The 19,417-nt window shown below is 44.7% G+C and overlaps 1 pseudogene; it reads left to right on the top strand.

Moving 5' to 3' along the window:
* The first annotated feature begins 288 nt into the window (after positions 1-288).
* LOC135570192 (palmitoyltransferase ZDHHC7-like) overlaps positions 289-19,417 on the top strand; it is a 31,894-nt pseudogene continuing 12,765 nt past the window's right edge.

Here is a 19,417-nt window from a genome sequence, read left to right as displayed (position 1 = left end):
ACTGGGCCTTGTGCTTTGGGAGTTGAGAGTTCAAGGTTGACTCACCTCTGGGTGTATGACTGATGTTTTAGGGAGACCGAGAGAAGCTTCAGAAGGATTTATTCAAAGATTCTACCACATTCAGTCCAAATAAAGTCCAATAGTTTGCCTGTGGTCCTGTCGTTAATGGACTTGACAGCACAGCAAGGGTGGAACACTATTTTGTGGAGCTGTGAAATAGACTTTTGGTAAATGACTATTTCTGATGCCTTTTCTCCATCTCTGTCCTCTCCTTCCTTCCAGTGCAGGATGCAGTCTTCAGGCCACCGGGGCAGCGTGACACAGAGCAGCACCAACCCCTGCTGTCAGCTGACGATGACCCTGAGGCTGGGGCAGGTCCTCTGTGTCCTCCGGCTGACCAGGACGGCCTGTGGTTTATCCAGGACAGCTGTGGTATAGTCTGTGGTGTGGTGACCTGGTTGTTGGTCCTCTACGCTGACTTTGTGGTCAATCTGGTGATGCTGCTGCCAAACAAGAGCTTGTGGTACTCCGTGATCAACGGAGCGCTGTTTAACTTCCTGGTCGTCATGGCGCTGGCTCGCATCTACGGGCCATGCTGTCAGACCCGGTGAGAAGTTGGAGGGGGTGGGAGGGAGCAGACGGAAGGAGAGACAAGACAGGGGAGGAAGGAAGGAGAGACAAGATAGGGGGAGGAAGGGGAGACGAGACAGGGGGAGGAAGGGGAGACAAGACAGGGGGAGGAAGGAGAGACAGGACGGGGAGGAAGGAGAGACGGGACAGGGGGAGGAAGGAGAGACGGGACAGGGGGAGGAAGGAGAGACGGGACAGGGGGAGGAAGGAGAGACAGGACGGGGAGGAAGGAGAGACAGGACGGGGAGGAAGGAGAGACGGGACGGGGGAGGAAGGAGAGACGGGACGGGGGAGGAAGGAGGGACGGGGGGAGGAAGGAGAGACAGGATGGGGGGAGGAAGGAGAGACGGGACAGGGGGAGGAAGGAGAGACGGGACAAGGGGAGGAAGGAGAGACGGGACAGGGGGAGGAAGGAGAGACGGGACGGGGGAGGAAGGAGAGACGGGACGGGGGAGGAAGGAGAGACGGGACGGGGGAGGAAGGAGAGACAAGACGGGGAGGAAGGAGAGACAGGACGGGGGGAGGAAGGAGAGACAGGATGGGGGAGGAAGGAGAGACGGGACAGGGGGAGGAAGGAGAGACGGGACAGGGGGAGGAAGGAGAGACGGGACAAGGGGGAGGAAGGAGAGACGGGACAGGGGGAGGAAGGAGAGACGGGACAGGGGGAGGAAGGGAGAGACGGGACAGGGGGAGGAAGGAGAGACTAGATGGGGGAGGAAGGAGAGACGGGACAGGGGGAGGAAGGAGAGACGGGACAGGGGGAGGAAGGAGAGACGGGACAGGGGGGAGGAAGGAGAGACGGGACAGGGAGGAGGAAGGAGAGACGGGACAGGGGGGAGGAAGGAGAGACAAGACGGGGAGGAAGGAGAGACCAGACGGGGGAGGAAGGAGAGACCGGACAGGGGGAGGAAGTAGAGACGGGACAGGGGGAGGAAGGAGAGACAAGACAGGGGGAGGAAGGAGAGACAAGATGGGGAGGAAGGAGAGACCAGACGGGGGGAGGAAGGAGAGACAAGACCATGGGGAGGAAGGAGAGACAAGACCATGGGGAGGAAGGAGAGACAAGACCATGGGGAGGAAGGAGAGACAAGACCATGGGGAGGAAGGAGAGACAAGACCATGGGGAGGAAGGAGAGACAAGACCATGGGGAGGAAGGAGAGACAAGACCATGGGGAGGAAGGAGAGACAAGACCATGGGGAGGAAGGAGAGACAAGACCATGGGGAGGAAGGAGAGACAAGACCATGGGGAGGGAGGAGAGACAAGACAGGGGGAGGGAGGAGAGACAAGACCATGGGGAGGAAGGAGAGACAAGACGGGCGGGAGGGATGAGAGACAAGACGGGGGGAGGAAGGAGAGACAAGACGGGGGAGGAAGGAGAGACCAGACGGGGGGAGGAAGGAGAGACCAGACGGGGGGGAGGAAGGAGAGACCAGACAGGGGGGGAGGAAGGAGAGACCAGACAGGGGGAGGAAGGAGAGACCAGACAGGGGGAGGAAGGAGAGACAAGACAGGGGGAGGAAGGAGAGACAAGACAGGGGGGAGGAAGGAGAGACAAGACAGGGGGAGGAAGGAGAGACCAGACAGGGGGAGGAAGGAGAGACAAGACCATGGGGGGAGGAAGGACAGACAAGACCGGGGGGAGGAAGGAGAGACAAGACCGGGGGGAGGAAGGAGAGACAAGACCGGGGAGGAAGGAGAGAAGACCGGGGGAGGAAGGAGAGACGAGACAGGGGGAGGAAGGAGAGACGAGACAGGGGGAGGAAGGAGAGACAAGACAGGGGGGAGGAAGGAGAGACCAGACAGGGGGAGGAAGGAGAGACCAGACGGTGGGAGAGAGAGAGAGACCAGGCGGTGGGAGGAGAGAGAGAGAGACCAGGCGGTGGGAGGAGAGAGAGAGAGGCAACGCGTCGGGAGGAAGGAGAGAGAGAGACCAGGCGGTGAGAGGAGAGAGAAACCAGGCGGTGGGAGGAAGGAGAGAGAGACCAGGCGGTGGGAGGAAGGAGAGAGAGACCAGGCGGTGGGAGGAGAGAGAGAGAGAGACCAGGCGGTGGGAGGAAGGAGAAAGAGAGACCAGAGAGACCAGGCGGTGGGAGGAAGGAGAGAGAGACCAGGCGGTGGGAGGAAGGAGAGAGAGAGAGACCATGAAGTGGGAGGAAGGAGAGAGAGACCAGGCGGTGGGAGGAAGGAGAGAGAGAGACCAGGCGGTGGGAGGAGAGAGAGACCACGCGGTGGGAGGAGAGAGAGACCAGGCGGTGGGAGGAAGGAGAGAGAGAGAGACCAGGCGGTGGGAGGAAGAGAGAGAACAGGCGGTGGGAGGAAGGAGAGAGAGACCAGGCGGTGGGAGGAAGGAGAGAGAGACCAGGCGGTGGGAGGAGAGAGAGAGAGACCAGGCGGTGGGAGGAGAGAGAGAGAGACCAGGCGGTGGGAGGAGAGAGAGAGAGACCAGGCGGTGGGAGGAGAGAGAGAGAGACCAGGCGGTGGGAGGAGAGAGAGAGACCAGGCGGTGGGAGGAAGGAGAGAGAGAGACCAGGCGGTGGGAGGAGAGAGAGAGACCAGGCGGTGGGAGGCTCTGGTCATTGGAGCGGTTGTCAACTTCCTGGCTGTCATGGCCCTGGCATCGCACCTCAGAACGATGAGACGTCTGTCTCTGTGAGGACGGGGGGGTGACTCTCCCTGCTCTCTGGGAGAAGGAGACTGTCTCCTGGCAGGTTGAGGAGGGACGACAGGGACTGACTCTCTCTGGGAGAAGGAGACTGTCTCCTGGCAGGGTGAGGAGGGACGACAGGGACTGACTCTCTGGGAGAAGGAGACCTCCTGGCAGGGTGAGGAGGGACGACAGGGACTGACTCTCTGGGAGAAGGAGACTGTCTCCTGGCAGGGTGAGGAGGGAAGACATGGACTGACTCTCTCTGGGAGAAGGAGACTGTCTCCTGGCAGGGTGAGGAGGCTAACTGACTGGCTGGCTGGCTGACTGACTGACTGACTGACTAGTGCTGTAGGGACTGACTGACTGACTAGTGCTGTAGGGACTGACTGACTGACTAGTGCTGTAGGGACTGACTGACTGACTAGTGCTGTAGGGACTGACTGACTGACTGGCTGACTAGTGCTGTAGGGACTGACTGACTGACTGACTAGTGCTGTAGGGACTGACTGACTGACTAGTGCTGTAGGGACTGACTGACTGACTGACTGACTGACTGACTGACAGACTAGTGCTGTAGGGACTGACTGACTGACTAGTGCTGTAGGGACTGACTGACTGACTAGTGCTGTAGGGACTGACTGACTGGCTGACTAGTGCTGTAGGGACTGACTGACTGAATCTATAGATTGATGTTTCCTCAGGGTAAAGACTATATAGATTGATGTTTCCTCAGGGTAAAGACTATATAGATTGATGTTTCCTCAGGGTAAAGACTATATAGATTGATGTTTCCTCTCCTCAGGGTAAAGACTATATAGATTGATGTTTCCTCAGGGTAAAGACTATATAGATTGATGTTTCCTCAGGGTAAAGACTATATAGATTGATGTTTCCTCAGGGTAAAGACTATATAGATTGATGTTTCCTCTATATAGATTGATGTTTCCTCAGGGTAAAGACTATGTAGATTGATGTTTCCTCTCCTCAGGGTAAAGACTATATAGATTGATGTTTCCTCAGGGTAAAGACTATATAGATTGATGTTTCCTCTCCTCAGGGTAAAGACTATATAGATTGATTGATGTTTCCTCAGGGTAAAGACTATATAGATTGATGTTTCCTCAGGGTAAAGACTATATAGATTGATGTTTCCTCTCCTCAGGGTAAAGACTATATAGATTGATGTTTCCTCAGGGTAAAGACTATATAGATTGATGTTTCCTCAGGGTAAAGACTATATAGATTGATGTTTTCTCAGGGTAAAGACTATATAGATTGATGTTTCCTCAGGGTAAAGACTATATAGATTGATGTTTCCCTTTTCCTCAGGGTAAAGACTATATAGATTGATGTTTCCTCTCCTCAGGGTAAAGACTATATAGATTGATGTTTCCTCAGGGTAAAGACTATATAGATTGATGTTTCCTCAGGGTAAAGACTCAGATTGGTCAGGCAAAGACTATATAGATTGATGTTTCCTCTCCCTCAGGGTAAAGACTATATAGATTGATGTTTCCTCAGGTAAAGACTATATAGATTGATGTTTCCTCAGGGTAAAGACTATATAGATTGATGTTTTTCCTCAGGGTAAAGACTATATAGATTGATGTTTCCTCAGGGTAAAGACTATATAGATTGATGTTTCCTATATAGATTGATGTTTTCCTCAGGGTAAAGACTATATAGATTGATGTTTCCTTCCTCAGGGTAAAGACTATATAGATTGATGTTTCCTCAGGGTAAAGACTATATAGATTGATGTTTCCTCTCCTCAGGTAAAGACTATAAGATTGATGTTTCCTCAGGGTAAAGACTATATAGATTGATGTTTCCTTCCCTCAGGGTAAAGACTATATAGATTGATGTTTCCTCAGGGTAAAGACTATATAGATTGATGTTTCCTCTCCTCAGGGTAAAGACTATATAGATTGATGTTTCCTCAGGGTAAAGACTATATAGATTGATGTTTCCTTCCCTCAGGGTAAAGACTATATAGATTGATGTTTCCTTCCCTCAGGGTAAAGACTATATAGATTGATGTTTCCTCAGGGTAAAGACTATATAGATTGATGTTTCCTCTCCTCAGGGTAAAGACTATATAGATTGATGTTTCCTCAGGGTAAAGACTATATAGATTGATGTTTCCTCCCCTCAGGGTAAAGACTATATAGATTGATGTTTCCTCTCCTCAGGGTAAAGACTATATAGATTGATGTTTCCTCAGGGTAAAGACTATGTAGATTGATGTTTCCTCAGGGTAAAGACTATATAGATTGATGTTTCCTTCCCTCAGGGTAAAGACTATATAGATTGATGTTTCCTCAGGGTAAAGACTATATAGATTGATGTTTCCTCTCCTCAGGGTAAAGACTATGTAGATTGATGTTTCCTCAGGGTAAAGACTATATAGATTGATGTTTCCTTCCCTCAGGGTAAAGACTATATAGATTGATGTTTCCTCTCCTCAGGGTAAAGACTATATAGATTGATGTTTCCTCTCCTCAGGGTAAAGACTATGTAGATTGATGTTTCCTCTCCTCAGGGTAAAGACTATATAGATTCATGTTTCCTCTCCTCAGGGTAAAGACTATATAGATTGATGTTTCCTCAGGGTAAAGACTATATAGATTGATGTTTCCTCAGGGTAAAGACTATATAGATTGATGTTTCCTCAGGGTAAAGACTATATAGATTGATGTTTCCTTCCCTCAGGGTAAAGACTATATAGATTGATGTTTCCTCTCCTCAGGGTAAAGACTATATAGATTGATGTTTCCTCTCCTCAGGGTAAAGACTATATAGATTGATGTTTCCTCAGGGTAAAGACTATATAGATTGATGTCTCCTCAGGGTAAAGACTATATAGATTGATGTTTCCTCTCCTCAGGGTAAAGACTATATAGATTGATGTTTCCTCTCCTCAGGGTAAAGACTATATAGATTGATGTTTCCTCAGGGTAAAGACTATGTAGATTGATGTTTCCTCAGGGTAAAGACTATATAGATTGATGTTTCCTTCCCTCAGGATAAAGACTATATAGATTGATGTTTCCTCAGGGTAAAGACTATATAGATTGATGTTTCCTCTCCTCAGGGTAAAGACTATATAGAATTGATGTTTCCTCTCCTCAGGGTAAAGACTATATAGATTGATGTTTCCTCTCCTCAGGGTAAAGACTATATAGATTGATGTTTCCTTTCCTCAGGGTAAAGACTATATAGATTGATGTTCCCTCAGGGTAAAGACTATATAGATTGATGTTTCCTCTCCTCAGGGTAAAGACTATATAGATTGATGTTTCCTCTCCTCAGGGTAAAGACTATATAGATTGATGTTTCCTCAGGGTAAAGACTATGTAGATTGATGTTTCCTCAGGGTAAAGACTATATAGATTGATGTTTCCTTCCCTCAGGATAAAGACTATATAGATTGATGTTTCCTCAGGGTAAAGACTATATAGATTGATGTTTCCTCTCCTCAGGGTAAAGACTATATAGATTGATGTTTCCTCTCCTCAGGGTAAAGACTATAGATTGATGTTTCCTCTCCTCAGGGTAAAGACTATATAGATTGATGTTTCCTTTCCTCAGGGTAAAGACTATATAGATTGATGTTCCCTCAGGGTAAAGACTATATAGATTGATGTTTCCTCTCCTCAGGGTAAAGACTATATAGATTGATGTTTCCTCTCCTCAGGGTAAAGACTATATAGATTGATGTTTCCTCAGGGTAAAGACTATGTAGATTGATGTTTCCTCAGGGTAAAGACTATATAGATTGATGTTTCCTTCCCTCAGGATAAAGACTATATAGATTGATGTTTCCTCAGGGTAAAGACTATATAGATTGATGTTTCCTCTCCTCAGGGTAAAGACTATATAGATTGATGTTTCCTCTCCTCAGGGTAAAGACTATATAGATTGATGTTTCCTCTCCTCAGGGTAAAGACTATATAGATTGATGTTTCCTTTCCTCAGGGTAAAGACTATATAGATTGATGTTCCCTCAGGGTAAAGACTATATAGATTGATGTTCCCTCAGGGTAAAGACTATATAGATTGATGTTTCCTCAGGGTAAAGACTATATAGATTGATGTTTCCTCAGGGTAAAGACTATATACATTGATGTTTCCTCAGGGTAAAGACTATATAGATTGATGTTTCCTCAGGGTAAAGACTATATAGATTGATGTTTCCTCAGGGTAAAGACTATATAGATTGATGTTTCCTCAGGGTAAAGACTATATAGATTGATGTTTCCTCAGGGTAAAGACTATATAGATTGATGTTTCCTCAGGGTAAAGACTATATAGATTGATGTTTCCTCTCCTCAGGGTAAAGACTATATAGATTGATGTTTCCTCAGGGTAAAGACTATATAGATTGATGTTTCCTCTCCTCAGGGTAAAGACTATATAGATTGATGTTTCCTCTCCTCAGGGTAAAGACTATATAGATTGATGTTTCCTCAGGGTATAGACTATGTAGATTGATGTTTCCTCTCCTCAGGGTAAAGACTATATAGATTGATGTTTCCTCAGGGTAAAGACTATATAGATTGATGTTTCCTCAGGGTAAAGACTATATAGATTGATGTTTCCTTCCCTCAGGGTAAAGACTATATAGATTGATGTTTCCTCAGGGTAAAGACTATATAGATTGATGTTTCCTCTCCTCAGGGTAAAGACTATATAGATTGATGTTTCCTCAGGGTAAAGACTATATAGATTGATGTTTCCTCTCCTCAGGGTAAAGACTATATAGATTGATGTTTCCTCTCCTCAGGGTAAAGACTATATAGATTGATGTTTCCTCTCCTCAGGGTAAAGACTATATAGATTGATGTTTCCTCTCCTCAGGGTAAAGACTATATAGATTGATGTTTCCTCTCCTCAGGGTAAAGACTATATAGATTGATGTTTCCTCTCCTCAGGGTAAAGACTATATAGATTGATGTTTCCTCTCCTCAGGGTAAAGACTATATAGATTGATGTTTCCTCTCCTCAGGGTAAAGACTATATAGATTGATGTTTCCTCTCCTCAGGGTAAAGACTATATAGATTGATGTTTCCTCTCCTCAGGGTAAAGACTATATAGATTGATGTTTCCTCAGGGTAAAGACTATATAGATTGATGTTTCCTCTCCTCAGGGTAAAGACTATATAGATTGATGTTTCCTCAGGGTAAAGACTATATAGATTGATGTTTCCTCAGGGTAAAGACTATATAGATTCATGTTTCCTCTCCTCAGGGTAAAGACTATATAGATTGATGTTTCCTTCCCTCAGGGTAAAGACTATATAGATTGATGTTTCCTCTCCTCAGGGTAAAGACTATATAGATTGATGTTTCCTCAGGGTAAAGACTATATAGATTGATGTTTCCTCAGGGTAAAGACTATATAGATTGATGTTTCCTCAGGGTAAAGACTATATAGATTGATGTTTCCTTCCCTCAGGGTAAAGACTATATAGATTGATGTTTCCTCAGGGTAAAGACTATATAGATTGATGTTTCCTCTCCTCAGGGTAAAGACTATATAGATTGATGTTTCCTTCCCTCAGGGTAAAGACTATATAGATTGATGTTTCCTCAGGGTAAAGACTATATAGATTGATGTTTCCTCTCCTCAGGGTAAAGACTATATAGATTGATGTTTCCTCTCCTCAGGGTAAAGACTATATAGATTGATGTTTCCTCTCCTCAGGGTAAAGACTATATAGATTGATGTTTCCTCAGGGTAAAGACTATATAGATTGATGTTTCCTCAGGGTAAAGACTATATAGATTGATGTCTCCTCAGGGTAAAGACTATATAGATTGATGTTTCCTCAGGGTAAAGACTATATAGATTGATGTTTCCTCAGGGTAAAGCCTATATAGATTGATGTTTCCTCTCCTCAGGGTAAAGACTATATAGATTGATGTTTCCTCAGGGTAAAGACTATATAGATTGATGTTTCCTCTCCTCAGGGTAAAGACTATATAGATTGATGTTTCCTTTCCTCAGGGTAAAGACTATATAGATTGATGTTCCCTCAGGGTAAAGACTATATAGATTGATGTTTCCTCAGGGTAAAGACTATATAGATTGATGTTTCCTCAGGGTAAAGACTATATAGATTGATGTTTCCTCAGAGTAAAGACTATATAGATTGATGTTTCCTCAGGGTAAAGACTATATAGATTGATGTTTCCTCTCCTCAGGGTAAAGACTATATAGATTGATGTTTCCTTCCCTCAGGGTAAAGACTATATAGATTGATGTTTCCTCTCCTCAGGGTAAAGACTATATAGATTGATGTTTCCTCTCCTCAGGGTAAAGACTATATAGATTGATGTTTCCTCTCCTCAGGGTAAAGACTATATAGATTGATGTTTCCTTTCCTCAGGGTAAAGACTATATAGATTGATGTTTCCTCAGGGTAAAGACTATATAGATTGATGTTTCCTCTCCTCAGGGTAAAGACTATATAGATTGATGTTTCCTCTCCTCAGGGTAAAGACTATATAGATTGATGTTTCCTCAGGGTAAAGACTATATAGATTGATGTTTCCTCAGGGTAAAGACTATATAGATTGATGTTTCCTCAGGGTAAAGACTATGTAGATTGATGTTTCCTCTCCTCAGGGTAAAGACTATATAGATTGATGTTTCCTCAGGGTAAAGACTATATAGATTGATGTTTCCTCAGGGTAAAGACTATATAGATTGATGTTTCCTTCCCTCAGGGTAAAGACTATATAGATTGATGTTTCCTCAGGGTAAAGACTATATAGATTGATGTTTCCTCTCCTCAGGGTAAAGACTATATAGATTGATGTTTCCTCAGGGTAAAGACTATATAGATTGATGTTTCCTCAGGGTAAAGACTATATAGATTGATGTTTCCTCAGGGTAAAGACTATATAGATTGATGTTTCCTCAGGGTAAAGACTATATAGATTGATGTTTCCTCTCCTCAGGGTAAAGACTATATAGATTGATGTTTCCTCTCCTCAGGGTAAAGACTATATAGATTGATGTTTCCTCTCCTCAGGGTAAAGACTATATAGATTGATGTTTCCTCAGGGTAAAGACTATATAGATTGATGTTTCCTCAGGGTAAAGACTATATAGATTGATGTTTCCTCAGGGTAAAGACTATATAGATTGATGTTTCCTCAGGGTAAAGACTATATAGATTGATGTTTCCTCCCCTCAGGGTAAAGACTATATAGATTGATGTTTCCTTCCCTCAGGGTAAAGACTATATAGATTGATGTTTCCTCAGGGTAAAGACTATATAGATTGATGTTTCCTCAGGGTAAAGACTATATAGATTGATGTTTCCTCAGGGTAAAGACTATATAGATTGATGTTTCCTCTCCTCAGGGTAAAGACTATATAGATTGATGTTTCCTCTCCTCAGGATAAAGACTACATAGATTGATGTTCCCTCAGGGTAAAGACTATATAGATTGATGTTCCCTCAGGGTAAAGACTATATAGATTGATGTTTCCTCTCCTCAGGGTAAAGACTATATAGATTGATGTTTCCTCAGGGTAAAGACTATATAGATTCATGTTTCCTCTCCTCAGGGTAAAGACTATATAGATTGATGTTTCCTCTCCTCAGGGTATAGACTATATAGATTGATGTTTCCTTCCCTCAGGGTAAAGACTATATAGATTGATGTTTCCTCAGGGTAAAGACTATATAGATTGATGTTTCCTCTCCTCAGGGTAAAGACTATATAGATTGATGTTTCCTCAGGGTAAAGACTATATAGATTGATCAGGGTAAAGACTATATAGATTGATGTTTCCTTCCTCAGGGTAAAGACTATATAGATTGATGTTTCCTCAGGGTAAAGACTATATAGATTGATGTTTCCTCAGGGTAAAGACTATATAGATTGATGATTGATGTTTCCTCTCCTCAGGGTAAAGACTATATAGATTGATGTTTCCTCTCCTCAGGGTAAAGACTATATAGATTGATGTTTCCTCTCCTCAGGGTAAAGACTATATAGATTGATGTTTCCTCAGGGTAAAGACTATATAGATTGATGTTTCCTCAGGGTAAAGACTATATAGATTGATGTTTCCTCAGGGTAAAGACTATATAGATTGATGTTTCCTCTCCTCAGGGTAAAGACTATATAGATTGATGTTTCCTCTCCTCAGGGTAAAGACTATATAGATTGATGTTTCCTCAGGGTAAAGACTATATAGATTGATGTTTCCTTCCCTCAGGGTAAAGACTATATAGATTGATGTTTCCTCAGGGTAAAGACTATATAGATTGATGTTTCCTCAGGGTAAAGACTATATAGATTGATGTCTCCTCAGGGTAAAGACTATATAGATTGATGTTTCCTCAGGGTAAAGACTATATAGATTGATGTTTCCTCAGGGTAAAGACTATATAGATTGATGTTTCCTCAGGGTAAAGACTATATAGATTGATGTTTCCTCAGGGTAAAGACTATATAGATTGATGTTTCCTCTCCTCAGGGTAAAGACTATATAGATTGATGTTTCCTCAGGGTAAAGACTATATAGATTGATGTTTCCTCTCCTCAGGGTAAAGACTATATAGATTGATGTTTCCTCAGGGTAAAGACTATATAGATTGATGTTTCCTCTCCTCAGGTAAAGACTATATAGATTGATGTTTCCTCAGGGTAAAGACTATATAGATTGATGTTTCCTCTCCTCAGGGTAAAGACTATATAGATTGATGTTTCCTCAGGGTAAAGACTATATAGATTGATGTTTCCTCTCCTCAGGGTAAAGACTATATAGATTGATGTTTCCTCAGGGTAAAGACTATATAGATTGATGTTTCCTCAGGGTAAAGACTATATAGATTGATGTTTCCTTCCCTCAGGGTAAAGACTATATAGATTGATGTTTCCTCAGGGTAAAGACTATATAGATTGATGTTTCCTCTCCTCAGGGTAAAGACTATATAGATTGATGTTTCCTCAGGGTAAAGACTATATAGATTGATGCTTCCTCAGGGTAAAGACTATATAGATTGATGTTTCCTCAGGGTAAAGACTATATAGATTGATGTTTCCTCTCCTCAGGGTAAAGACTATATAGATTGATGTTTCCTCTCCTCAGGGTAAAGACTATATAGATTGATGTTTCCTCTCCTCAGGGTAAAGACTATATAGATTGATGTTTCCTCTCCTCAGGGTAAAGACTATATAGATTGATGTTTCCTCTCCTCAGGGTAAAGACTATATAGATTGATGTTCCCTCAGGGTAAAGACTATATAGATTGATGTTTCCTCTCCTCAGGGTAAAGACTATATAGATTGATGTTTCCTCAGGGTAAAGACTATATAGATTGATGTTTCCTCAGGGTAAAGACTATATAGATTGATGTTTCCTCTCCTCAGGGTAAAGACTATATAGATTGATGTTTCCTCAGGGTAAAGACTATATAGATTGATGTTTCCTCTCCTCAGGGTAAAGACTATATAGATTGATGTTTCCTTAGGGTAAAGACTATATAGATTGATGTTCCCTCTCCTCAGGGTAAAGACTATATAGATTGATGTTCCCTCTCCTCAGGGTAAAGACTATATAGATTGATGTTTCCTCAGGGTAAAGACTATATAGATTGATGTTTCCTCAGGGTAAAGACTATATAGATTGATGTTCCCTCTCCTCAGGGTAAAGACTATATAGATTGATGTTCCCTCTCCTCAGGGTAAAGACTATATAGATTGATGTTCCCTCTCCTCAGGGTAAAGACTATATAGATTGATGTTTCCTTCCCTCAGGGTAAAGACTATATAGATTGATGTTTCCTCAGGGTAAAGACTATATAGATTGATGTTTCCTCTCCTCAGGGTAAAGACTATATAGATTGATGTTTCCTCAGGGTAAAGACTATATAGATTGATGTTTCCTCAGGGTAAAGACTAGGTTGTTTCATGTATAGAATAGACAGGACATTGAAGAGTCTCTGAAGCCTGTTTGTGTCCGTCGTGTTCTGATGTTGGTCTGACCCCTCCCGACAGGGGGCGGTTCCTAAGGGCAACGCCACCAAAGAGTACATGGACAGTCTGCAGCTGAAACCTGGAGAGGTCATCTATAAATGTCCCAAGTGTTGCAGCATCAAGCCACAGAGGGCCCATCACTGCAGGTAGACACCATGACAGAGATGATATAGATCTCTATAGATACGTATCACATCAAGACACAGAGGGCTCATCACTGCAGGTAGACACCATGACAGAGATGATATAGATCTCTATAGATACGTATCACATCAAGCCACAGAGGGCTCATCACTGCAGGTAGACACCATGACAGAGATAGTATATTTATCTATAGATACGTACTGCAGGTGAGGGATACTCAGTGGCTTAAGGTGTCCGCATGCTTCCCAGACTAAACAGTTTGTGCCTACAGTACCAAAAGTTTTAGAACACCTACTCATTCAAGGGTTTTTCTTTATTTTTACTATTTTCTACATTGTAGAATAATAGTAAAGACATCAAAACTATGAAATAACACACATGGAATCATGTAGTAACCAAAAAATGTGTTAAACAAATCAAAATAGATTTTAGATTCTTCAAAGAAGCCACCCTTTGCCTTTGCCTGATGACAGCTTTGCACACTCTTGGCATTCTCTCAACCAGCTTCATTAGGTAGTCACCTGGAATGCATTTCAATGAACAGGTGTGCCTTGTTAAAAGTTAATTTGTGGAATTTCTTTCCTTCTTAATGCGTTTGAGCCAATCAGTTGTGTTGTGACAAGGTAGGGTTGGCATACAGAAGATAGCCCTATTTGGTAAAAGACCAAGTCCATATTATGGCCAGAACAGCTTAAATAAGCAAAGAGTAACGACAGTCCATCCTTACTTTAAGACATGAAGGTCAGTCAATACGGAACATTTCAAGAACTTTTAAAGTTTCTTCAAGTGCAGTTGCAAAAATCATCAAGCGCTATGATGAAACTGGCTCTCATGAGGACCGCCATAGGAAAGGAAGACCCAGAGTTCCCTCTGCTGCAGAGGATAAGTTCATTAGAGTTAACTGGCTCTCATGAGGACCGCCACAGGAAAGGAAGACCCAGAGTTACCTGTCTCTCATGAGGACCGCCACAGGAAAGGAAGACCCAGAGTTACCTCTGCTGCAGAGGATCAGTTCATTAGAGTTACCAGCCCACATAAATGCTTCAGTTCAAATAACAGACACATCTCAACATCAACTGTTCAGAGGAGACTGTGTGAATCAGGCCTTCATGGTCGAATTGCTGCAGAGAAACCACTACTAAAGGACACCAATAAGAAGAAGAGATTTGCTTGGGCCAAGAAACACGAGCAATGGACATTTAGACTGGTGGAAATCTGTCCTTTGGTCTGATGTGAGATTTTTGGTTCCAACCAATGTGACTTTGTGAGACGCAGAGTAGGTGAACGGATGATCTCCGGATGTGTGGTTCCCACCGTGAAGCATGGAGGAGGAGGTGTGATGGTGTGGGGGTGCTTTGCTGGAGACACTGTCAGTGATTTATTTAGAATTCAAGGCACACTTAACCAGCATGGCTACCACAGCATTCTACAGCGATACACCATCCCATCTGGTTTTGATAGTGGGATTATAATTTGTTTTTCAACAGCACAATGACCCAACACACCTCCAGGCTGTGTAAGGGCTATTTGACCAAGAAGGAGAGTAATGGAGTGCTGCATCAGATGACCTGGCCTCCACAATCACCCGACCTCAACCCAATTGAGATGGTTTGGGATGAGTTGGACTGCAGAGTGAAGAAAAGCAGCCAATAAGTGCTCAGCATATGTGGGATCTCATTCAAGACTGTTGGAAAAGCATTCCAGGTGAGGCTGGTTGAGATAATACAAAAAGTGTGCAAAGGGTGGCTATTTTGAAGAATCTCAAATATAAAATATACTTAGACTTGTTTTACACTTTTTTTGGGTTACCACATGATTCCATACATGTTATTCCATAGTTTTGATGTCTTCACTATTATTCTACACTGTAGAAAATAGTAAAACACTCATTCAGGGTTCACCTACACACACACACACACAACAAACACACACACACACACACCACACACAGAGAGCACAGCGGGTAAGGGAAGAGCCTGACAAACCAACTGGCTCACACCGTCTTAACACTGGTTAGGCCAATAGCTTCTCTAGTTAATGTCCATTACTCCTTCTAGTTGGGGTTCAACTTGTCTTTACCATCTAATACATTGTGTATGTGTGTCACTGCATGTATTGGCTACTGTCTGTCACCTTGCAGTTTGTACAGTTGTACAGTCATATAATCACACATTTCTTCCAGGGTCTTTGTCAAAGGAATTAATGTAGGTTTTCCATCTCTCCTCGCCTGCAGTATCTGTAAGCGCTGTATCCGTAAGATGGACCACCACTGTCCCTGGGTCAACAACTGTGTCGGGGAGAAGAACCAGCGCTTCTTTGTGCTCTTCACTGTACGTACCTTCTGTCAGGTCCTACCGTACCTCAGTGTAGGGGGAGTCCTACAATACCTCATTATGTCAGGTCGTACCATACGACTATCCTACTCTGCCTTGTTGGCCTCTGGAGTTAGCGACTGCAAGAGCAGAAAGAGTCTCTTAACAACAAGGAACTTTGGTCCCAATGAGATCAACATCCGATGAGCTTCTCCTTCACGTCTCTATGGATTAAAATGACAATTTTTTGATCCTACCTCAGTGTAGGGGGAGTCCTTCCTGACTGTACCTCATTATGTCAGGTCCTACCGTACCTCAGTGTAGGGGGGAGCCTTCCTGACTGTACCTCATTATGTCAGGTCCTCAGTGTAGGGGGAGTCCTTCCTGACTGTACCTCATTATGTCAGGTCCTACCGTACCTCAGTGTAGGGGGAATCCTTCCTGACTGCACCTCATTATGTCAGGTCCTACCGTACCTCAGGGTAGGGGGAGTCCTTCCTGACTGCACCTCATTATGTCAGGTCCTCAGTGTAGGGGGGATCCTTCCTGACTGTACCTCATTATGTCAGGTCCTCAGTGTAGGGGGGATCCTTCCTGACTGTACCTCATTATGTCAGGTCCTCAGTGTAGGGGGGATCCTTCCTGACTGTACCTCAGTGTAGGGGGGGATCCTTCCTGACTGTACCTCATTATGTCAGGTCCTCAGTGTAGGGGGCATCCTTCCTGACTGTACCTCATTATGTCAGGTCCTCAGTGTAGGGGGGGGAATCCTTCCTGACTGTACCTCATTATGTCAGGTCCTCAGTGTAGGGGGAGTCCTTCCTGACTGTACCTCATTATGTCAGGTCCTCAGTGTAGGGGGATCCTTCCTGACTGTACCTCATTATGTCAGGTCCTCAGTGTAGGGGGATCCTTCCTGACTGTACCTCATTATGTCAGGTCCTCAGTGTAGGGGGATCCTTCCTGACTGTACCTCATTATGTCAGGTTCTACCATACCTCAGTGTAGGGGGGATCCTTCCTGACTGTACCTCATTATGTCAGGTCCTACCATACCTCAGTGTAGGGGGAGTCCTTCCTGACTGTACCTCATTATGTCAGGTTCTACCATACCTCAGTGTAGGGGGGATCCTTTCTGACTGCACCTAATTATGTCAGGTCCTACCGTACCTCATTATGTCAGGTCCTACAATACCTCATTATGTCAGGTCCTACCATACCTCATTATGTCAGGTCCTACCATACCTCATTATGTCAGGTCCTACAATACCTCATTATGTCAGGTCACCGTACCTCAGTGTAGGGGGGATCCTTCCTGACTGTACCTCATTATGTCAGGTCCTCAGTGTAGGGGGGATCCTTCCTGACTGCACCTCATTATGTCAGGTCCTCAGTGTAGGGGGGATCCTTCCTGACTGTACCTCATTATGTCAGGTCCTCAGTGTAGGGGGGGAATCCTTCCTGACTGTACCTCATTATGTCAGGTCCTCAGTGTAGGGGGAATCCTTCCTGACTGTACCTCATTATGTCAGGTTCTACCATACCTCAGTGTAGGGGGATCCCTCCTGACTGTACCTCAGTGTAGGGGGAATCCTTCCTGACTGTACCTCATTATGTCAGGTCCTACCGTACCTCAGTGTAGGGGGTATCCTTCCTGACTGTACCTCATTATTTCAGGTCCTCAGTGTAGGGGGAATCCTTCCTGACTGTACCTCATTATGTCACGTCCTACCGTACCTCAGTGTAGGGGGAGCCTTCCTGACTGTACCTCATTATGTCAGGTCCTACCGTACCTCAGTGTAGGGGGGATCCTTCCTGACTGTACCTCATTATGTCAGGTCCTACCATATCTCAGTGTAGGGGGGATCCTTCCTGACTGTACCTCATTATGTCAGGTCCTACCATATCTCAGTGTAGGGGGAGCCTTCCTGACTGTACCTCATTATGTCAGGTCCTACCATACCTCAGTGTAGGGGGGATCCTTCCTGACTGTACCTCATTATGTCAGGTCCTACCATACCTCAGTGTAGGGGGGATCCTTCCTGACTGTACCTCATTATGTCAGGTCCTACCATACCTCAGTGTAGGGGGGATCCTTCCTGACTGTACCTCATTATGTCAGGTCCTCAGTGTAGGGGGGGATCCTTCCTGACTGTACCTCATTATGTCAGGTTCTACCATACCTCAGTGTAGGGGGATCCTTCCTGACTGTACCTCAGTGTAGGGGGATCCTTCCTGACTGTACCTCATTATGTCAGGTCCTCAGTGTAGGGGGGGAGCCTTCCTGACTGTACCTCATTATTTCAGGTCCTCAGTGTAGGGGGGATCCTTCCTGACTGTACCTCATTATTTCAGGTCCTCAGTGTAGGGGGGATCCTTCCTGACTGTACCTCATTATGTCACGTCCTACCGTACCTCAGTGTAGGGGGGATCCTTCCTGACTGTACCTCATTATGTCAGGTCCTACCATATCTCAGTGTAGGGGGGAGCCTTCCTGACTGTACCTCATTATGTCAGGTCCTACCATACCTCAGTGTAGGGGGAATCCTTCCTGACTGTACCTCATTATGTCAGGTCCTACCGTACCTCAGTGTAGGGGGAATCCTTCCTGACTGTACCTCATTATGTCAGGTCCTACCATACCTCAGTGTAGGGGGGAGCCTTCCTGACTGTACCTCATTATGTCAGGTCCTACCATACCTCAGTGTAGGGGGGGATCCTTCCTGACTGTACCTCATTATGTCAGGTCCTTAGTGTAGGGGGGATCCTTCCTGACTGTACCTCATTATGTCAGGTCCTCAGTGTAGGGGGGAATCCTTCCTGACTGTATCTCATTATTTCAGGTCCTCAGTGTAGGGGGGATCCTTCCTGACTGTACCTCTCAGCCTCCAGTATTTATGCTGCATTAGTTTATGTGTCGGGGGGCTAGGGTCAGTTTGTTATATCTGGAGTACTTCTCCTGTCCTATTCGGTGTCCTGTGTGAATCTAAGTGTGCGTTCTCTAATCAGGTCTCTCCTTCTCTCTTTCTTTCTCTCTCGGAGGACCTGAGCCCTAGGACCATGCCCCAGGACTACCTGACATGATGACTCCTTGCTGTCCCCAGTCCACCTGGCCATGCTGCTGCTCCAGTTTCAACTGGCCTGGGCCCTAGGACCATGTCCCAGGACTACCTGACATGATGACTCCTTGCTGTCCCCAGTCCACCTGGCCATGCTGCTGCTCCAGTTTCAACTGTTCTGCCTTACTATTATTCAACCATGCTGGTCATTTATGAACATTTGAACATCTTGGCCACGTTCTGTTATAATCTCCACCCGGCACAGCCAGAAGAGGACTGGCCACCCCACATATGCTCTCTCTAATTCTCTCTTTCTCTCTCGGAGGACCTGAGCCCTAGACCGTGCCCCAGGACTACCTGACATGATGACTCCTTGCTGTCCCCAGTCCACCTGACTGTGCTGCTGCTCCAGTTTCAACTGTTCTGCCTTATTATTATTCGACCATGCTGGTCATTTATGAACATTTGAACATCTTTGTCATGTTCTGTTATAATCTCTACCCGGCACAGCCAGAAGAGGACTGGCCAGCCCACATAGCCTGGTTCCTCTCTAGGTTTCTTCCTAGGTTTTGGCCTTTCTAGGGAGTTTTTCCTAGCCACCGTGCTTTTACACCTGCATT

The sequence above is a fragment of the Oncorhynchus nerka genome, unplaced genomic scaffold (genome assembly GCF_034236695.1).
Source record: "Oncorhynchus nerka isolate Pitt River unplaced genomic scaffold, Oner_Uvic_2.0 unplaced_scaffold_1045, whole genome shotgun sequence".
NCBI classification, from domain to species: Eukaryota; Metazoa; Chordata; class Actinopteri; order Salmoniformes; family Salmonidae; genus Oncorhynchus; species Oncorhynchus nerka.
Note: the sequence above shows the minus strand (reverse complement) of the source record. Positions and strands in the feature narration are given on the sequence as shown.